Below are 21,489 nucleotides of genomic sequence, written 5' to 3' on the forward strand. Positions count from 1 at the left end.
TACCCCTGACCTAGACATAGGGAATCAGGGTGTCACCAAATCAGCTGGAGAAGCAGAAAGTAGCGAAGAGAGCCAGTGTGGTGTAGAGGTTTGGGTGTTGGGCTGGGTTTGGAATAAAATCCTCACTCAGCCATGAAGCTCACTGAACAGCATAAGTCAGGGACTGAGAAGCTGTGGCCTTCTCACGTTGCTGGACTAAAACCCTCGTCAACCCTGGAGAGCCTTTGCCAGTCAGCATAGACCGGCCTTCCCCAAACTGTTCCCCTCTCGATGTTTTGGACTGCAGCACAGCAAAACACGAAACGATGAATTGGGTACCACAACTCCCATCTACCTCAGGCAGCCCAACCAGTGGTCAGGAACTGTGATCTAGCAACTTCTGCAGCCGCATATTCCTCATCCCTGACAATGGTGAACATGGGAACTTGTCTTATACAGGACCAGTATTATCTACTACACTAGTCTTCCTCAACATGGAAGATGTTCTAGACCACAACTTGAACCGACTCTGAGCATTGGTCATGCTGAGGCCCAGGAAGTTTTTTCCACACTTTGGAAAAACTGAAGGGCTGGGTTATTATTTTTCAAATCTAGGCTTCATCAACAGAAGTATGGTGCCCAGATCAAGGGAAGTAGTAGTACCACCACTCTATTCTGCCTCAGTCAGATGCCACATGGAGGACTGTATCCAGTTCTGAGCACCACAGTTTAAGGAGAATACTGACAAGCTGGAACGTGTGCAGAGAAGGGAGACCAAGATGATAAAGGCTCTGGAAACCAAGCCTTATGAGGAACAGTGGAGGAAGTTGGGTATGCTTAGCCTCAAGTAGAGAAGACTGGGGACGTGGGTGGCGCTGTGGGTTAAACCACAGAGCCTAGGACTTGCCGATCAGAAGGTCGGCAGTTCAAATCCCCACGACAGGGTGAGCTCCTGTTGCTCGGTCCCTGCTCCTGCCAACCTAGCAGTTCAAAAGCACATCAAAGTGCAAATAGATAAATAGGTACCGCTCTGGCGGGAAGGTGAATGGTGTTTCCGTGTGCTGCTCTGGTTCACCAGAAGCGGCTTAGTCATGCTGGCCACATGACCCGGAAGCTGTATGCCGGCTCCCTCAGTCAATAAAGTGAGATGAGGGCCGCAACCCCAGAGTCGGCCAGGGGTCCCTTTACCTTTAGAGAAGACTGAGAAGTGATATGATAGCTATCTACAAATTTTTAAAGGGCTGTCACGTGGATAATGGAGCTTGTTTTCTGCTGCTTCAGAGGGTGGGACCTGAACCAATGGAGTCAAATTACAAAAAAAGAAGATTCCAGCTAAATATTAGGGAGAAATTTCCGATGGTTGGAGCTGTTCAACGGTGGAACAGACTCCCCTGGAAGGTGGGGGACCTTTCATTGGAGGTTTTAAAGCAGAGGTTGGATGGCCATTAGTGAGGGCGTCTTTAGCTGTGATTCTTGCATTGCAAAGGATTGGACCTGATGACTCTGTGTCACTTCCAGCTCTACAATTCTATGATTTGAAACAGTAGGCTCCACGTCCCAGTATTTCTGAACAGAACTCTGATATCAGACAGAGGTTGCATTCTTCACTAGATACTACACAACGAATTCTTTACAAGCAACTGTGCATTCGGGGTGTGAGCACAATGCTAGCTATTCATCAGGAATGATAATCTTTTTCATCAAATCACTCTCAGTCCTACTCTGACCCTCTCGGCTACAGTTTCATTATAGACTTCAGCTATAGCGCAAAAAAGAAATTCACTTTTAAACCTTTCCTATTTAATCTCCGCTCCTGCAATCTTTCTCCACAGCGGGGACCTGTCTCACTAGCAGGGCAAAACCAACCTTTACCTGACCTCATAAAGCCTGCAATTCCAACCCTCAGCCACCCCCCTGCCACAAGGCGATGATCTGGGAGTTTCTGCCACATAGTTAAAGTGAAATTTATCTTTGAAGGAAAACCATGGTTTAAGCTTATCTGACATTTCAGGAGGGGGAAACAGACTTAATCCAATAGCACGCCAGAGCTTGCATTAGAATTTGAGAGAACGATAAAGAAGATTAATGCCTCAAGGCACAAGGGACTGGGGGGCACACACAAACACAGACAGACACACACACAGAGAGAGAGAGAGACAGACAGACAGAGAGACAGAGACTGACTATTGGTGATATCCAGTGTTGATCACTTTCATTGATTCCAATGAGCCTGCTCCAAATATAACTAAGTTGGACTTCACCCTCTGGCATGGGCGTGAAAGTTGTTAACATCCAGGTGTGCAGGGGTGCGAACTTGAATAAAATATGGGGGGGCAGGTCAGTTGAGAGACTTCGGGGCTTGCTCAGCTGGAGGAGGGGGAGGCTGAACAGTTCAGCAAAACCCCAATGTTCCTCTGGCTCACACGTGAGTCTGAGAGGCACTGGGGCTCGCTCATTGTGTAGGGCTGGGTAATAAGTTCCAGGCATCGTGATATATCAGCATATCACGGTATTTAGTTGCTGATATATCATGATGTTGAGAACCAGGTATCACCCAGCCCTACACATGATGCGGTGCATGCACACCATTTGAATGGCAATGTCCATCAATGGGGGGGGGGGACTGCCCCCTGCAAATATTTTATTGGAGGGGCTGAAGACCCCTTGGCCCCTAGGAGTCGGTTCCTATGCAGGTGAGGCTGGACCCCCAGCTCCCACCAGCCCCAGCCATGTTGAGAATTTCCATTCCACCTTAAGGAGCAGACATGGGATTGTTACGTGTCACATGTCTGTTTACATTCCAGCACAGTATGCTGGGAACTTCCATTTGTGTATAGCTTTTGCTTTTCTCTGTCTCTCTGAGAAGACAGAGAGAGAGAGAGACGACATGTTTCTTTGTCCTGATTTATGATTAATAAATCCGTAGTTGTGGTATGCTTCCACAAGCCTCACACCTATTCTGTGTGTGCAGTTTGCTCTGCTGATATAGTTTGCCCTGGCTTTGAAGCCTGGGTCGCTGATTTACGTCGGAGCAGAGGCCGATGGGTCTTCACAGCGGGACGGCTGGAAGGAGACAACCCAGCTGGGGCTAGCCAGCTGGCCTTTTGACCCTCTGCATGCCGACAAGCCAGTATAGCCAACGATCAGGGATGATGGGAGTTGTCCAGCAACATCTTGGAGTGTGCCACTGCACTCTGGGGAGGGTACCGCTGTGCTCTCAGGAGAGGACCACTGCGGTCTGGTCTTTCTCTCAGGCTTCCAGTAGACATCTGGTTGTGAGAGCAGGGTGCTAGATGAGATGGGCCCCTGGCCTGATTCAGCAGACTCTTCTTATGGAGGGCAAAATGTTCCACATCCCTGGGTCATATTCTGAATACACCTACTGAAATTAATGGACTTGAGTTACTTAAGTCCACTGGCTTCAATGGGTCTATTTCAAGATCAGCTTAGCCGGATGCAACCCACTTCTTCCCAGTAAGCATCCAACAAAATCTAGCGTCACCAATTTGCGCACTAAAGTGTAGCCTTCTCTCGCTCTCTCTTGAGATATTATAGTGATTTTTAAAAAATGTCTATTTCTCCATCCTCCCACATATAAATGTTTAAGGTACATGAGCAAGTGGGACGGGGGGAGGAGAGAGAAAGAGACAATGATGGCATTTGGACACAATGCTAAATCATGGTTAAACGCTACATGAGCGAGCTTTACCTCCTTCCCAGGCTCACACATTCTTCCCTTCCTCTTGCCACCTCCTGCACAGAGGAGGAGTTTTAGTTATTTGAAGTATTTCTTGACCGCCCTTCATAACAAGAAATCCAGAAAAGTAAAACCAACTTGCACAGCACTGTAACCTACTCGGCGCCACTTTAAGACACTTTTATTTGCCTTTTAAAATATACTTTTTATTATTTCTCAGATTTTATGAAGTTCCGATTGTTAAACAAACCCTATTGTTTTAATATCAATCGATACCTCCTGGGATCCAGGTTTCGGATGGCAACACAGTTTAGAAATGCTCACAACCGATGTATGAATTCAATTTGCCAAAAAATAAACATGAAAACAAATAAACATAACAAAATACGGCAAGGCACGAGGCAAATAAAACACTGAAAAACCTAGAGGAGCGGAACCCGATAGTAGAAAGATGCAGTCTGATGTAGCTAAATCCAACAGGCCATTTTCCTGCGTGAGAAAGACATATCTATCTATGTATGTACACAGAACTCGCATTTCAAAGTGCCTACAACCTTTAGAAGAACTGAAGCTGCAGACAGCAAGGTGGCTTGTTTGTATTCGGATTGGCCAGAATGTGCACGCGTACATCTATACAAACTCAATTTGCTCCCAAATTGAAAATGAAAATTAATGGCCCTTCTTTTTAATGTGAACACTGTGGTCTCTCAGTGCTTTTGCTTACTCAATTGTAAAACTGATTTAAACACAAAAGGTGTTATAGGCCAGTTCTGCGCAGCGTGGAGGCAAGTTGTTAAAACCTTCTCTGGCACAGGTAGTGGAATTAAAACGGGAGCTATTTCACAAAAGCAAAGCCCCGTGGGTTTGAATAGCTTCCGAAATCAATCCGATGTGTGCAAGAACACAAACGCTCTGGCTGGAGTTCAAACAAGACTAATGGAGCCGTGAGGCGTGGAGATTGCCTACCTCTCCTGAACGGGGAAGGAAAGCGGTGTAGAGGAGGAAGCACAGGTGTAAAGGACGCCAAGGACTGTCTAGAACAGGGGTCAGCAAGGTTTACCTTGCCTGGCCCGGTTCACTCCAGTGGAGATCCCCCCGTGGGCCGGATCGTGTGTGTGTGTGTGATTTCCGGCGTCTGCATCAGCACAGACGCGATTTCTGGTGCCATGGAAGAGGGTCCCCGTGCCGCGCCAGTTTAGCACAGCATGTGGGGACTTGCCAAGCGGGCGGTTTGGTTTGGTTTGGGGGCAGCTCATGGGCTGGTCCCCCGTGGGCTGCTTGTGGCCCAGGGGCCTTAGGTTGCCTACGCCTGGTCCAGAAGCTGGGACATACAGACCGGTAGGAATACGTTTCCTAACTATGACTGCATCTTCAAGATCACTTAATCTACGGGACCGCCTCTCCTGATATGCCCCGTAGAGGACCTTAAAGTCCATGAATAACCATAGTTTAGAGGTCCCGGGCCGTAAGGAAGTCAGACCATCCTCCACCAGGACCAGGGCCTTTTCAGTGATGGCTCCGACCTGGTGGAATGCTCTGTCCCATGAGACTAGGGCCCTTCAGGATTTAACCTCCTTCCATCGGGCCTGTAAGACAGAGCTATTCCACCTGGCCTTTAATTTGAATTCAGCCTGATCTTTTATTTCCCTTCTCTTCCCTCCCCCTCCACTTTTATGAAGATCACCCACTCTGAGACCCCACAGCTAATTCTCCCCTGACCTCCTCGCTGGCCCAAGTTGGACCAATTCAGCCAGCTAGCCCTGGGGATTATCTAATTTATTTTTGAATTTTATTGTTATTCATGTTTTTATACTGTATTTTATGCTGCTTTTATAATTAAGTATTTTAAAGTGTTTTAAATTTGTTGTTATCCGCCCTGAGCCTGGTTTTTGAACCGGGAAGGGCAGGGTATAAATAAAAATTTATTATTATTTATTATTAATGCAGGCTAATGACCCCATAATCCCCCTTCAACTGGCTTTCTTCAAGCTCATTCCCTTCAGCTGCTTTGGACACCAACTCCCATCAGCCCCATTCAGCATGGCCAATGGTCAGGATTTATGGGAGTTGCCCTCCAGCTGTTGCTGGACTACATCAGCTCGGGAAAGCATTAAGCCAATCTCTCTTACAGTCAGGGTACCAAACTGTGAAAGGACTGGCAAAAGAGTTTATTCATTATTCATTACAGTGCAGACATGGGCAAAGTGAAAAGTGTCTTCTACCTCTGTCACGGACTGTTTGGACACAGAAGAGTGGTGGGAGGAACCAGCTGGGGAACCACGAAGGGAAGAAGGCTCAGAGCCCAGGGAGTGGTAGTGAGACGACAATGAGTAGTCGGAGGGAGAAGAGGGAGAAGACTGGGAGGAGGAAGGGTCAGAAGCTGAACAGGGAACAGGACTTAGTGAGCTGGGAGAGACCGTGACAGAGAGTAGTCCAGATTCAGAGGCAGAAGCTGAAGCTGAAGCTGAAGCAGGAGAGTGGGAGGAGGGGAGCCAAGAGGCAGAGTTGAGTCAGGCTGGTGAAGAGTCATGAGTGCTTCCCCTTCCTGTTGAAACAAGCTCCCCTCTCTCCCCGACTCCCAGAACCAGAAGATGGATGAAATGGGCAGAGGAGAAGTTGGCTGCACTCAGGCACAGTCTCCAGTGGCTCAGAAAAAGCCCTGGAGTGGAGAGGACTTAGAGTAGGCATAGGCAAACTAGGCCCTCCAGATGTTTTTGGCCTATAACTCCCATGATCCCTAGCTAACAGGACCAGTGATCAGGGATGATAGGAATTGTAGTCCCAAAACGTCTGGAGGGCCGAGTTTGCCTATGCCTGACTTAGAGGGCTGTGGAGAGGCGGGGACTTTTGGTCTCTGCAACTGATGCATGGGTAAGACCTACCAGAGATGAGCTGCTGTGCTCTTTAGGCCTGACACTCAGCCAAGCGAAGATCATGTTTTTGCTAATAAAGAGTTAACTCCAACTTCAAATGGTGTGATTTACTGCCGACTTGCTCTTTGAAAACATCTGGGGAAGGGCCCAGCATGTTTTCCACACAGGAATCCTCAGGTTCAGTCCCCATTATTTGAGGGAGCACAGCTGAGGAAGACATCTGCATTTGACCTCAGGGAGCTGCTGCAGGTTAGAGTTGACAATACTGGGTTAGATGGACCAATGGTCTAAGCATAAGGCAGCTTATGCTTATATGTGCATCCACAATCAAGAGGGGAGAACAGGGGAAGGTGGAAACTACAGATGAACTAACCCAGCAGACCCAGATGGGCTCTGGCATAAAGGATCTTGTATATACTTGCAGAATAAAACCGGCTAAGAATCACTAATATGGGGAGCAAAAACAAAGCACCCTTGGTTTTAAATCTGCCACAGGCATCTGCTGTTTTTCACAGAGGGAAATGTCCTGTGCTCTTGCCTCTTGTAGCTGTGTATTCATTTTGAGGTAAGACTATTCCAACACAATGTCCCTGCATATTCCTTCCTCCATCCTTCCTCTCCCAATTTCTGAGCTTAAAAGTCATTCAATTAGTGCCAGAAACAGACACACAGGCTTGTTCTTGCCTTGCCTCAAAACAGCGTCCGCTATTGTCCCCAACAGTTTGGTGACAGCCTGCGCCAGGATCTCCCTCCCCCTGCTCAGCTGCCCTAACCCCATTCAGGATGGCTGCAGCTCCTTTCACTGGGGGGCTGAAAAGGATTGCAGACATATTGCCAGCAAACCAAGAAATGGGTCCCAGTTTCAGAGGAGGAGGAGGCAGCGGCAAGCACACACGCACTCACACCACAGTTTCCCTATGAACAGAAGCTGGGAGTCACAACCCAGACAGATGCAAGGGTGCGGTGATGTGTAGCCCTTTGCCACCAAGCTGCCGAATTTACATTCAAAGCAGCTGTAACTTCCACAAACAAATGGACAGTGGATTTGCCGGGGGTGCCCTAACCTTCATCAAATCCCCTCTTTTTCTCCACCGCCACCCTCTGCATGCCAGCTTTGCTGACAGGAAGATGCATTTCCCCGACCTACTTTACCCAATGGAAGCTATAGCACCTGAATTCCAACAAGCTTCTCTATATTCCTGAGAACAAGAGCTTAACATGAGTCAGACTGGGTTGGGCAGCGATACAACTAGGATTGTTGCCATTCCAAAACGCTGCTACCTTACAAGTGATGCTCGGCGTACGCGTCAAGAATACCAAAACTCCAATTCTGGTACTCACAGCCGTGGAAGAGATGATTCATTATTGATTCAAACAATTCCAATGGGTATCAACCGCCATGTAGAACCGGTGATTTCAACCAACTTGGATCTCAGCTAAGTATATATAAATAAGCACACCACTTTCCATTCGAAACTTTCCTCACCAGGCGGGAATTGCATTTATGAGTGCAAGTTTATCATTTCCAAGACTGCGCTGCAAGAAGTTCAAACACGTCAGACACCAAATACCTGTTACTTGTTTTATTTATTATTTGCTTCAAATTATCCCCATATGTCTCCCCGTTATCTAATTTTGGGGATCTAAGAGCTGACAAGAGTAAAGATGTGAATCACGTATCATCATTAGTATAATTAAAACAGCCAGCAATTGTTAAGGCCCCTCTCTAGTGCTGATTTAACTGCAGCAGGGCTTAAGTCCCGGAGTGTGTTTGTGCATAAATGAGTATGGGGGTTGGGGGGGAGAAGGGGGTATTATGAGTATGCAAATACCTGGACAATCCCACCAGACTGCATTTGGAGGTCACAGTTGCCTCCAAATCCCAGCCCCTGATTTGTGCTGCCCAACTTGATAAACGTAACACAACTCAACATCAGGTTTTAGAGAAGCCAGCTCGCCAAGCTTAAATGGGAGGTTGTTTTATTGCGGCAGAAGAGAGATTTCTTTGCATCTCGTTATGGAAAGAGAGGGGAGTAGGGAAGAAAAGAGCAACACTGGAAGAGTAGAAAAAGCTTCTAAGCTACATACACATTGCTGGTCTGGCTTGATTTGGACAGCTTTAAAAGCCTTGTTTATTCAAGCTGCAAAGCAACACTGCATAGCTTTGAAACTCAGGGGTATCCATTAAAGAGAATGGACAGGCTTGCTTAGTAACCAATGCAGAGCTCCTTTATAAATTGCTTTTACCAGCACTAATATTAATCTCCATGCCAGCAAGAGAAGCATTTACCTTGTAGTATCTAAACAGTGGAATGGATGTTATTTGCTCCCGGAACATACATTGGGTGAGCCATGCGTCTGAAGCAGGGGTAGGATTTTGAGCAAACCCATCCTGTGTGGGCCACTTTTACACATGGCAGTCATTGAAATTCCCGTTGTTCTAGGTGCATTTTGCGACAGGGAATTTCATTAGCACAAGCAGTTTCTGAGCTCTGGGCTCAGTACACAGTACTGTGCCTAAGATTTCAGATTAAAACTGCAGAGTGGAAGGAAAGGAGGACCTTTCTCTGCTTCCCACTTCCAGCTACTCTCCGAAGACTGGAGAAGAGACCCTCTTAAGAATATTAGGGGGGTGGGCAGGGGAAGGACTAGACCATGTGAAAAATGGACATAATATTTTAGCTGCAGTTCATTCATTTTCAGCTTTGCATTCGTGTTATTTAAAAAGTGCGCCTAGACATTCCTTTGCTGTGCCCATAACCTACCGGTAGGTTTAAGGCGCCATTTAGCTCCTAGCTTTCATATCTCCATTTCTAACACTGCATGTGGGTGGAACTGCCCACCTGTCAATCACCTGACATTCCCATTCCAAGTGACCCAAAGGAAAGAATGGGCCGTATGCTTCTGATTCTTCCCCCCCCCTTGCAGCTGGGCACAAGCTGGACTACCATCGAAGATCCATGCCAAAATAGGGTTTGCAGGCACCATTGCTCGGTCCTCTGCAGTGACTGAATTTGAAATTCCCAACAGTGTGTAAAAGTTTACCTTGTGCCTAGAAGCCAACAATGAAAGCGCCGAGGAAACACTTTGAGGAACGGAATTCTAGAGGAGGGGTGCCACAGCAGAGAAGGTCCCAACTCTAAACCACACCTTCTTCAATACAAGGAGAGGAACCCTGAAAAACGCCTTCAGATAAGACGTGAGTGAGTGAGAAAGCTCATACAGAAGGAAGCGGTCCTTCAGATAGTCTGGGCCCGTGCCATTTTAAGAGGTTTCGCATGCCAAAATGCCCACTGCTACTAGGAAGTCAGAATCTCTGTGGACTTTTTGTCATTTGGCTTTGTGTGCATCTCCAGGATTCTTCTCCAACGAGCACACACCACACAAACCCACATGCCTGGAACTAGTTATGTTTCGCAGATTAATTTTTGAACAACAAAACTGCTGATGAGCAGAATTCAGCACCAAGGCATCTGGGACAATATGTTTGCCGTCTCCAGTTATCTTCAAATGGGCGCTTTGCCCATTTTTAAGCCAAGACCGCCAAGTGACCACTTAATTTAGCCGAGCGCAAAATGCACCAACGCGGCATGCATATCTGAAAAGGAAATGGGGCAAAGTCCATTCCCAAAGGCATTTTAAATGATGCAGTTCATGTTTACAATAGTCTAGGGTGAAGTTGCAGTACACAGCCAAGCTGAAATACTTCAAAACTCTTGAGGCATGGATGGATCAAGTGGCAAGGTAGCACTGGAGTGAGTTATCAGTCCTTTGGGGGAAGGTTATTGGGGGATGAAGAGGATGTATAATCAGAATGCTTTGACAGACCACACAAGCATCTCACATCCAGACTTAAACAGAATTTTCATGCGCAGCACACAGAACACATTGTTAGCACTTAAAGAGATGTTAAATAGTAGAAAAAGAAGACTCTCTAGAGTGATCTGAAAAGCAGCATAAGAACAGCAAAACAAGAGAGCTGTCAATTATTTCCTAATTTTAAATGAAAAACAGAAGATTGTGAGGAACACGGATGGCTAAAAGCAGTCCTTTACCAACTCTGATCACAAATACCCAATCTAACCCATAGCCAGGAGCCATCTTATTTGGCTGGAGACAGGAGAAGGCAATCCTAACTATTCAGGCTTACTTACTAAATCACAACATTGTTAACATAGTGGGGTGGGCTAGCACTGATACTGTGGCTACAGTTTTAAACTTTGGGGACAATCATCTCTGTGCATCAACTCGATGCAGTTTAAATCTTGCTCTGCTTAATGTGAAACTCCACGAGGAAGCAGGTGGCAGTCAAGACAGAGATGGAGCAAGCCAAAAGCCCTAATCTCCAGGACAAATCTCAGACAAACAAGGGTTGTGATATGCAGCAATGGAGATGCCATCAGGAAGCTGAAAGAGGCAAGCTTTTGTTTAGAATTGCATTTGATGCCAGAAAAGCTACAGAGCTAGAAGGCTGTTCCTTGGCTTCTTTGGAAACTTACAGTGCCCAGACCCAAATAGCCAGGCAAGCAGGCAGGCCAAAGTATCTGAAATTTAAGATCAGGGTCATCAGCACTGAAGAGTTTCATAAGGTGGATGCTCTGGTGTCCCTTTGAGTGGACTCACAACACAGTGCAAGGTTCTGTTGGACAGGGAAGCAAACTGCTTTTGTGGAAGCATTCTATCTCATCAACGGCTGAAATTACCTGGCTGCTACTCAGTGTCAAAGAGGCAGGTGCTGGAGAAAATACCTGAGATCAGAGGGTAGGGAAAACTCCCACAAGTGATTTGCTGGGTATTTTCAGGACCCACGAAACTCCAGATTATGTGCTTTACCTGCCTGAAAACACAAGATCCCCATAATCCAAAACTGGATTAGTGGGGGGCCTGGTGCCAAATGAGGGGTGGCTAATGGCTCCTTACTGTGCTAGGAAGCATTGATTCACAGTGGCGGGGGCTGGGGGAATCCTAGCTGTTAAAACTGCGGGAGAACGGATTTAGCAGGTACAGATTCCAAGGCATCAATGAGACGAGAGTGAAAGTGCACAGGTTGCTGAGGCTATTTCACCAGCTGATCCCCATCAGACAGGCAGTGAACTGTGAGAGGAAACCTGTTTTAATATAAGCCTATGGGATTTGCTGACCTTTTAACTCCCTTCCTTGCAGGGGACAGCCAACACAAACGTTCCCAGCATTTTAATTCCAGGAAGGCTCTGACAAAAGGTTCAAAGTTAATTCCTTCTGACAGGTAAGTAACAGTTCAGCTTCACGGGGCTTTCCTCGGTAGGGAATCCTGACAGGTATTTGTCTTTTCTGTATTTCTGCAATAGTCAGAACACTGATCTAGATAAGATTTCAAACATGTGATGGTAACAGTCAGCTGTCTGTGGGGGGGAAATAAATGTATGGCAGGAGAAGCTCTGTCAGCCTGGACACCTGTGAGCAGTTCTGCTCCTGGATCAGACCAGGTAGACAGGTGTTTCCAGAGAAAGGCTGCTCTTTGCTGAGGCCAAGACACCCCCAACTGCCAATACCATATCTTCTTATTGCAGTCAGTTTGACTGAAAAGCACCAGAATTTGTGGAAGTGGCTTTGGGTGTTCTAAAGAATCTGAAAGTTTAAGGTACCCGATACAGTGTTAAGCCCAGAACAGTTTGTGCTTTGTGTTTAAAAGTAACTCAGTAGGTTCCCCACCACTACCGGTTTGACATATTAAGCTTTGGCCCTCCAGATGTTGTCAAAGTGCAAGTCCCCTCAGTCTCAGCCAACACAGCCAACGATCAGGATTATGGGACTTGTAGTCCAGCAATAATTGGAGGGCCAAAAGGTTCCCTGTCCCTAGTTTCAAGAGGTGTGAGATTATGAGGAATGACAAAATCACCATCATCATGCTGTCCCAACCACTTTAGGCTTATTGGAGAAGAAAAAATAGCCACAACAATTTGATACAATGGTTTTAACTTATGGTTATTTTTAAAAATCTATATTTATAATGGTCATGCCTCACAGGTTGTCTATCCCTGTTCTAGAAGAGCATGGGTGCACCTTGTCCCTAGCACATGTGCTAAAGAGCCAGGGGAACGAGGTCCACTGGAAGGTCCACTCCCTGCCATGCAGGAAGAGCACTGTGGCAGAAGAAAGACCAGCCAGGCCCCATCCACCGTCCCTTCTTCCCAGAGAGAACTATTGCCTCCAACCACCAAATAGCCAGAACTATGGAACCAAAGGGAAGCATGCCCTGACCCCATCCATCAGTGAGGGGGATGGTGTGTGTGTGTGTTTTGATTCTTGTATTGTTACAAACTGTTGTAAATCACCTTGAGAATCAGTTGATTGAAAAGTGGAGTATAATCATTAAGAATAAACGAGGTAGCCTACCATTTCAAACACTGCTGCTAATGAAGGATATTTCAGGCTGCTGAAAGCATATTGCAGGACAATTATGTTCTTCTTTGCCCAAAAGACGATTGCAGATTAAGTCAATATAGCTAGTGGAGCAGAGCCTTCAGCAAAATATAATTTGGATGAGGACATTGATCCTTTGTAGGAGGAACAGGGGAGTAGCAAGTTATGTCCCTGCTTTCATCTGTGTGACATTGGAAGGTGTGCAAGAGACACCTTGTGGATCTCTCTCTCTCTCTCTCTCACACACACACACACACATGCACACACTATAGACGCCCACAGATGGTCCCTCTTTTGCAGGAGAGATTTGTTCGCATACTGGAACATTAGGTTTGCACAATGAAAGTGGATTAAAGCGCTCCGTTGCAACTAATCTACTTTTTGAAAAAATGAGGTTTTTACAGTTAGGAGAGCAAATGGGAAAACACATGAAAAAGTGCAGGGCAACAACTGATTGACAGGAAGGTGTACAACCTCCCCACAAACAACTCAGAGGGAATGGTCATTAAAGAACAGGCATTGGACAAACTTTGTGCAAGCTCTGTGCAAGCAAATTGGGATGTATATTCAATAAACGGGTTATCTGGGGGAGCCTCATGTCCCTCTCAAGGTGCACCTCTTTCCTTGTTACAGATAGGTAGCCGTGTTGGTCTGCCATAGTCAAAACAAAACAAAATTTTTTCTTTCCAGTAGCACCTTAAAGACCAACTAAGTTAGTTCTTGGTATGAGCTTTCGTGTGCATGCACACTTCGTCAGATACACTGAAACAGAAGTTGCCAGATCCTTCTATATAGTGAGAAGGTGGGGAGGGGTATTACTCAGAAGGGTGGTGGGAATGGGTGGTTGGCAGATAGCTGAGATGAGCCTGTTGACGGTTCTTAACGACTGCAATAGGTCTTACAGGAAAAAGCAAGGGGTGAGAAGGTGAAAAATGGCTTTGTCATGTATAATGAGATAAGAATCCAATGTCTTTGTTCAGACCAGGTCTCTCCATGGTTTTAAGTTTGGTAATGAGTTGCAATTCAGCAGCTTCTCTTTCCAGTCTATTTCTGAAATTCCTTTGTAGTAATACAGCTACTTTGAGATCTTGTATAGAATGTCCTGGGAGATTGAAGTGTTCTCCTACTGGTTTCTCTGTCTTGTGATTCTTGATGTCCGATTTATGTCCGTTTATTCTTTGGCGTAAGGTTTGGCCTGTTTGTCCAATATAGAGAGCTGAGGGACACTGTTGGCATTTGATGGCATATACAATGTTAGACGATGAGCAATTAAATAGTCCCGAGATGGTATGTGTGATGTTGTTGGGGCCAGTAATGGTGTTGTCCGGGTGTATGTGGCAGCAAAGTTGGCATCTGGGTTTATTGCAGGCTCTGGTGCCAGTGTCCGTGTTACGTCTGGTTGTAGTATTATTGTGGGTTAGGAGTTGTTTAAGATTGGGTGGCTGTCTGTAGGCAATGAAAGGTCTTCCTCCCAGAGCTTGAGAAAGAGAACTGTCATTGTCCAGGAGAGGTTGTAGATCTCTGATGATGCGTTGTACTGTTTTGACTTGGGAGCTGTATGTGATGACTAGAGGTGTTCTGTTATTTTCTTTTTTGGGTCTGTCTTGCAGCAAGTTCTCTCTGGGTATCTGTCTGGCTCTGTTGATCTGTTGTCTAACTTCATCTGCTGGGTATTTTAGTTCTAAAAAGGTTTGCTGTAGATCTCTTAGGTGAGAGTCTCTGTCTGTAGAATTGGAACAGATACGGCTGTAACGTAGTGCCTGGCTATATACAATGGACTGTTTGGTATGTTTGGTATGGTAGCTAGAGGCATGTAGATATGTTTGTCGGTCAGTTGGTTTACGGTATAAGGTGGTGTCTATGTGTCCATCCTGTATTTTTATAGTAGTGTCCAAAAAATGTATTTCTTGCATAGATTGATTCATTGTTAGGTTGATTGTGGGGTGAAAATCATTGAATTTCTGATGGAAGGTGTCCAGGGTCTGTTGACCATGTGTCCAGATGATAAAAATATCGTCAATGTATCGCAGGTACAAGAGAGGTTTGAGTGGGTAGGAGTTTAGGAAACGTTGTTCTAAATCTGCCATGAAGATGTTGGCATACTGTGGGGCCATGCGGGTGCCCATTGCTGTGCCGCTGATCTGAAGGAACAGGTCATCACCGAATTTGAAGTTGTTGTGGGTAAGGACAAATTGGCAGAGTTTGGTGGCAAAGTCCGCTGTGGTTTTGTCTGAAATGGTGTTCCTTATAGCTTGTAAACCATCGTTGTGTGGGATGTTGGTATACAGAGATTCCACATCCATAGTAGCTAGTATAGTGTTGTTGGGAAGATTATTTAAAGATTGTATTTTCCTCAGAAAATCTGTGGTGTCACGTACATAGCTGGGAGCACTGATGGCATATGGTTTCAGAACAGAGTCCATATAACCGGAGACACCCACTGTAATAGTGCCAATACCTGAAATGATGGGGCGTCCTGGATTTCCTGGTTTGTGTATTTTGGGTAGAAGATAGAAAGTTCCTGGTCGAGGTTCTGTTGGTGTGTTGGTGAGGATCTGTTCTTGGATGTGTGGGGGTAGCTCCTTAACAATCTTGTTCAGTTCTTTTTTGTATTCTTGTGTGGGGTCTGAGTCCAATTTTATGTAAAAGGCGGTATTGGAAAGTTGTCTGTGAGCCTCCTGAATGTAGTCAGTTTTGTCCATGATAACGACAGCTCCACCTTTGTCTGCTTCTTTAATTATAATGTCTGGGTTGTTTCTGAGATTATCTATGGCTCTCCTTTCAGCATGGTTTAGATTTTGTTGTAAGCGATGGTGTTTTCTGGTCACATCTGTTTGGATTCTGTGGCGGAAGCAGTCAATGTACAAGTCCAGTGTGGTATTGCGTCCATCAGAAGGGGTCCATGTGGAGTCCCTTTTTGTGTAACACTTTTTCGGTGGTAGTTGGTGGTCAGTGTTCTGTTGGGAGGGTGGTTGTTGTTCTCCAGTGGGTTGAGAGGTGTTGCGTTGTGGAGTTGTTGCTTGTTCTGCTTTGTCTTGTTGTTGTGTGTGTTGAAAATACTCCTTCAGGCGTAAACGGCGGAAAAATGCTTCCAAGTCCCCGTAGAACTGAATCATGTGTGGGGATTTGGCAGGGCAGAATGACAGTCCACGTGAAAGGACTGATTCCTCAGCTGGGCTGAGTGCTTGCTGTGAGAGATTGACAATATTGTTGATCTTGTTGATCTCTTTCCTTGGATATCAATGGGGTACAACTGCCAAGTTGTCTCCTCTCCAACCACCAACCATCTCAGCCCTGTATCAAGCTTAAAGGCTTGGCTGGCAGCCTTCAAGAGAGAAAGTAAGAGGGAAGGGGGAGAGGTGTGCCTACTGAATAGGGAGGGAGCACCTCAACAATGCCCAAGCCAATTGGACCATCACAAGATCAGACTGTGAAAGGAAATGTGCATTTGTGGGTCCAGCAGGGGACTGGGGGGTGGGAGAGAGAAAGAGACACAGACTTGCTAATATGGATATTGCTCAAGGAAGAAAGAAGTGCACCAAATTTGCCTCTGTCTCCCAGCTTACACTGAAGGGCCTATAAAATTGATGATTCAGCATCCGTGTTGCTCTGCTCTCCAGATGTTTGAACACATGAGTCAACTCCTTGAGCATCACAAAAGGCTTTTAGATCATCTTAATTAAGCTGCATCTCCAGGTACAAGGACACATTGGGTGTTTTCTTGCCTACGAGGACAACCAGATTCAGCTTTCGTCCAAAACAAAAGCACATAGAAAGGAGAGGCTGCTTACGCACTAGTTCTTCTCTGCAATGACTCCCCCTCTTCATTTGCTTTTTATGGATAATCCATCTTGCTGACAAATAGTTGTGTTCCAACATTCTCTGTATCGCCCTTTCATATTTTTATTCCCCAGAAAGTGATTTGTGATTTCGTTTATTTTTTACAATATAACACAGTTAAAGTCCCAGCTTGTCCGGTGTTGGACAGGCAATGTACTAGACTAGTACAGATGAAGGCAGAAGGCAGATTGGGGTCTCCTGGTAGATCGCTGGCTGATTTGCAGAAGACTGGCAAGAGTTTCTGACTCCAAATTGTTCCAACAATAGCAATAGCACAATGACTTTCTGCGCTTAAATCAGGCTGTTGAATGAAGAAAGATAACCAGGAGTGGACTTTTGTGTGAAAGGGACGTGACTTTGGTTCAGTTCTGCTACTGAAAGCTAATTCTTAGGCTCAGAAGGTGCTCACGTCCTCCAGTTCTAACTGGATGTCTTTTGTACCCAGCTCTGGTTGGTAGATTTTGGAGTTCCAATCAAAAGTAGATTCCACAAGCCTGAAGCCTGCTTGCTCCTGGTATAAGGGCTTTTAGGGGCTACTGTGTTTTTAATTAAAGTTTCTTCCTTGCAGCTTCTGCCCTTTTTATCGCTTCCTGTTCAGCCTCAGCCAGGGAATTAGTGAGGAATTGCCCTTTAATTAGTCAATTGCTGTTCTCCACAGGAAAGGGGACATTTTAATTAATGGTCTCCTTTATCTCTCTCCCCCCGCCCTTTCTGTCTTTTAGGACTATTTTGCTATAAAAGAAAAACAAATAATGAAACCATTATTCCACTGTAGGGAACAGAACTTGACTAATTAGGAGACAATTCATCACTAATTTGCCAGCTACAATGAACATGCATTTAAGAAAAAGAGGCAGAGGCTGCAAGGAGGAAATTTAATCAACACTGCAAGGGACCATTGCTGAATGAGACTAACTTGTGAGCTTACATTATAGAAGGGTCTAGAGCAGGGGTTGGCAAGGTTTACCTTGCCTGGGCCGGTTCACTCCAGCAGAGATCCCTCCGTGGGCCGGATCATGAACGCACCTGAACACACACGCCAGCGATTTCTGGTGTCTGCGTCCGCGCAGACGTGATTTCCAGTGCTGTGGAAGCGAGTCCCCGCGCCACGCCAGTTTATCGCAGCACGCGAGGAATCACCGAGCGGGCAGCTTGGTTCAGGGGTGGCTCGTGGAGCCAGTTAAATAACCCCCATGGGCCACTTGTGGCCCATGGGCCTTAGGTTGCCTACCCCTGGTTTAGAGCACAGAGTCTGTTGCCCTCCATCTCCTCTGGTGCACACAAACACAGCCCAGAGAGACAGCATGAAAGAAAGGGAAAAAATTGATGGCTGGGTGCATGGTTGGGACAGAGGGCAGACTGTTTGGGTGAGATAATATGTGTGGGAAGAGGGCGGTGTTAGAAATTAGCCAGGCACAAAGCACGTTTTGCAACTGGCACAGGATCAATTGCAACCACGTGGAGATCTCTGGATGCCAGGTTGGTGACTAACATCTCTATCTGGTTGGACCCTCCTGTTTTCTTAAGCAGGTAAGAAGAAGAGCTTATTTATTGCATTTATATCCCATTTTTTTCTCCAAGGAGCACACGGTTCACCCCTATCCTCATTTAATATCCACAACGACTCTGTGAGGTAGGTTAAGAAGTTGTAACTGGCTCAAGGTCACCCAGTGAGCATCATGACTGAGTGGAGATTTGAGTCCTGCTCTCTCAGCTCCTAGTGCGACACTCTAACCACTACACCACTCTGGCTTCCTAGAGTACTTCTGCTATGGGGCCACTCTGTGAATTGAGTAGGTAAATAAATCTGGGGAAAGGAAAATGTCACTTAGAGAAGGATCTGAAATATTTTCCCTGAAGCTTGAATTTGTTTTATTCTGTATTGCTTTAATGTGTTGTAAACCACTTTGAGATTTTTTCATTAAAATATAAAGCAGTACAGAAATAATAATAATAATAATAATAATAATAATAATAATAATAATAATTTTTATTTATACCCCGCCCTCCCCAGCCAAGGCTGGGCTCACAGCGGCTTACAAGCAATAATAAAAACAAGTTAAATGATTACAACTTAAAAACAAAATTAAAAAATACAACATTAAAATACTGAAACATTAAAATATTAAAATGTAGCCTCATCGCAGAAGGAGAAGGAAAAGAAAAAAGAAAGAGAGGGAGGGAATCAAATTGGCTCCAAGCCAAAGGCCAGGTGGAACAACTCTGTCTTACAGGCCCTGCGGAAAGAAATGATTTATTTATTATTATTATTATTATTATTATTATTATTATTATTATTATTCCCCATGGAATAATTGTTGTGGCAACTGCAGCCTAAGTTCAATGTGCCATTTAACACAGGGTTTCCCAAACTTGGGTCTCCAGCTGGTTTTGGCCTACAATTCCCATCATCCCTCACCACTGGTCCTGCTAGCTAGGGAATTCTAATCCAACAACAGTTGGAGACCCAGGTTTGGGAAACTCTGATTTAGCACGTTATATATCTAATACTAAAAGGGACGCGGGTGGCGCTGTGGGTTAAATCTCAGAGCCTAGGACTTGCCGATCAAAAGGTCGGCAGTTCGAATCCCCGAGACGGGGTGAGCTCCCATTGCTCGGTCCCAGCTCCTGCCAACCTAGCAGTTCGAAAGCACGTCAAAGTGCAAGTAGATAAATAGGTACTGCTCCGGTGGGAAGGTAAACGGCGTTTCCGTGTGCTGCTCTGGTTCACCAGAAGCGGCTTAGTCATGCTGGCCACATGACCCGGAAGCTGTACACCGGCTCCCTCGGCAAATAAAGCGAGATGAGCGCCGCAACCCCAGAGTCGGTCACGACTGGACCTAATGGTCAGAGGTCCCTTTACCTTTACTTATATCTAACACTGGAAGAAAGAATTAATGGATGATGAGTGAAGGGGGAGAGAGACACCTTTTTTGCTTCGGCCTCACCCACAGCAGACGTATGGGGCCCCCACCATGTTCCCTGAAGATAATGGAGCGCTGGACCCTGATAAGGTTGCCCACTCCCGCCATGAGCAGCAAGGGTGCTGAGGGCTAAAATCTTAAGTACCGGGTGGAATCACCACTTTCATTAGGTTTCAAACCCTGCTGCAGAAAAGCTATGCCTCAGCAGTGCTAAAGGCCCCAATGTGGATGCCACCAGAGAGAACAGGCTGAATCCTGTTGCCCATCTGCTTCACGGGTGCTTCTTGAGATCCTTCTGTTCTACCAGATTTCCAGACAAAAGGAACTTTGCACTGTAACTGTTTGGAACTTAGAAATAAAAAAATCCCACCACCACAACACACGTTTCTCCTCTTTCTTTGGTTTAATCCTTGCCAAACCGAGCCAGCGAACTGATTGTCTCTCGGCTCAATGCCTCTCCTGAAGAATAAAAAGCTACCTACCACCTGAAGAGCCTCCAGTCCGTTGAAAGTGGAGCAGCCGGTCTCCTTGGCAACGCAGGGACTCACAACAAACAGCCCCACTTTCCAACAAACACAAGAGCATCTTACAGATTGTGCCAGCTTCAAAGCACTGCACAGGCTCCCTGAAAGGCACCCTCCTTTTCTTTCTGAGAAAAGGACAATAGATGCCCCGACAGTACTTAGATTCCACTGGAAACCGTCAAACTCCTAGCCAAATGTCAAGGCTTCTGAATGCGAGAGACCAACTTAAAAATCACGAAACCCAAGCCAACCTAGGGAAGGAAACAAAGACCTTGACACACTCTGAACAAAATCCCTGAACACTCTGAACACTCCTTGGCTTCCCACACCCAACAAACAAATCTTTAAAACCCAATCGGGCTCTCACTCTCACTCTTCCTTACAGGCTATTAGAGGGGGAGAATCTTATTTCCATTGTTATATGTGCCTGGAGGTGGCACTTAAAAGCATTAATGTACACAAGATAAAACATAGAACCGAATTAAAAAATGCAGCAGAGAATTTACACAAGCAATGAAGGAGGAGGGGGGAAAGCTAGGAAGCAGAAGGGGAGGGAATCATCCAAAAAAACTACCAGGGTAATTTCCTTCCCCGTAAGACGTTATCATGGTAGATGAGCATCTTCTCTAGTTAGTGGGAAATTGCTATTAAGCCCAGCCATTATGGAAACGAGAACTGAATGTAATGAAATGGCCACCCAGTTCAATCCACTGCGGGGAAGTAGGCGGAGGGGGCAAGATGCTCCAAAAACCAATTATACACATCACAAACTCAAAAGGTGCTTCAGATCGCACTGCTTCAAGCAGAGCACAGGTGTGCACAAAGTAAAGTTCCAGGTTGCGCCCCAGAGATTCCCTTTAATTAAGTCTGGGGCTAAACTGGGAGAAGAGGCAGCTGCGGAAGCTTTTTCTGCCCTTTTCCTCTATGGCCCCTTCATGTGTTTTCCCCACTACCTCCCCATATGTAGCATGTTGGGAAAGGGGCAGGTAAAGAAGAATCCGGAGGGGGAGAAAGGGTGGGAGAAGGCACAGAGGCTTTGTTGCACAGCTTAGCAGCAGATTTAAAGGGAGAAGAGGAATTGCTCTGATTGCAGACTGGCAGCCCTGCCACAAGGGCTGGTATACATTAAGAAGTTCCAACTTCCTCAAAGAAGTTGGCCAACTTGCAAGCTGAACTATGTACTGCCTAGACACAGTCTCCCATAATCTACAGAATTGTTAAGTAAGCACATATGTAAGTAAGTACATAAT

The 21,489-nt window shown here is 45.9% G+C and overlaps 1 protein-coding gene across 4 annotated transcripts in view; it reads right to left on the bottom strand.

The window, feature by feature from the left end:
• The window catches only part of LOC310758505 (phosphofurin acidic cluster sorting protein 2-like), a 193,500-nt gene that overhangs the window by 105,949 nt on the left and 66,062 nt on the right, over positions 1-21,489 (bottom strand). The window lies entirely within an intron of this gene.

The sequence above is a fragment of the Podarcis filfolensis genome (genome assembly GCF_964270895.1).
Source record: "Podarcis filfolensis genome assembly, chromosome: 3".
In the NCBI taxonomy this organism is placed as follows: domain Eukaryota; kingdom Metazoa; phylum Chordata; class Lepidosauria; order Squamata; family Lacertidae; genus Podarcis; species Podarcis filfolensis.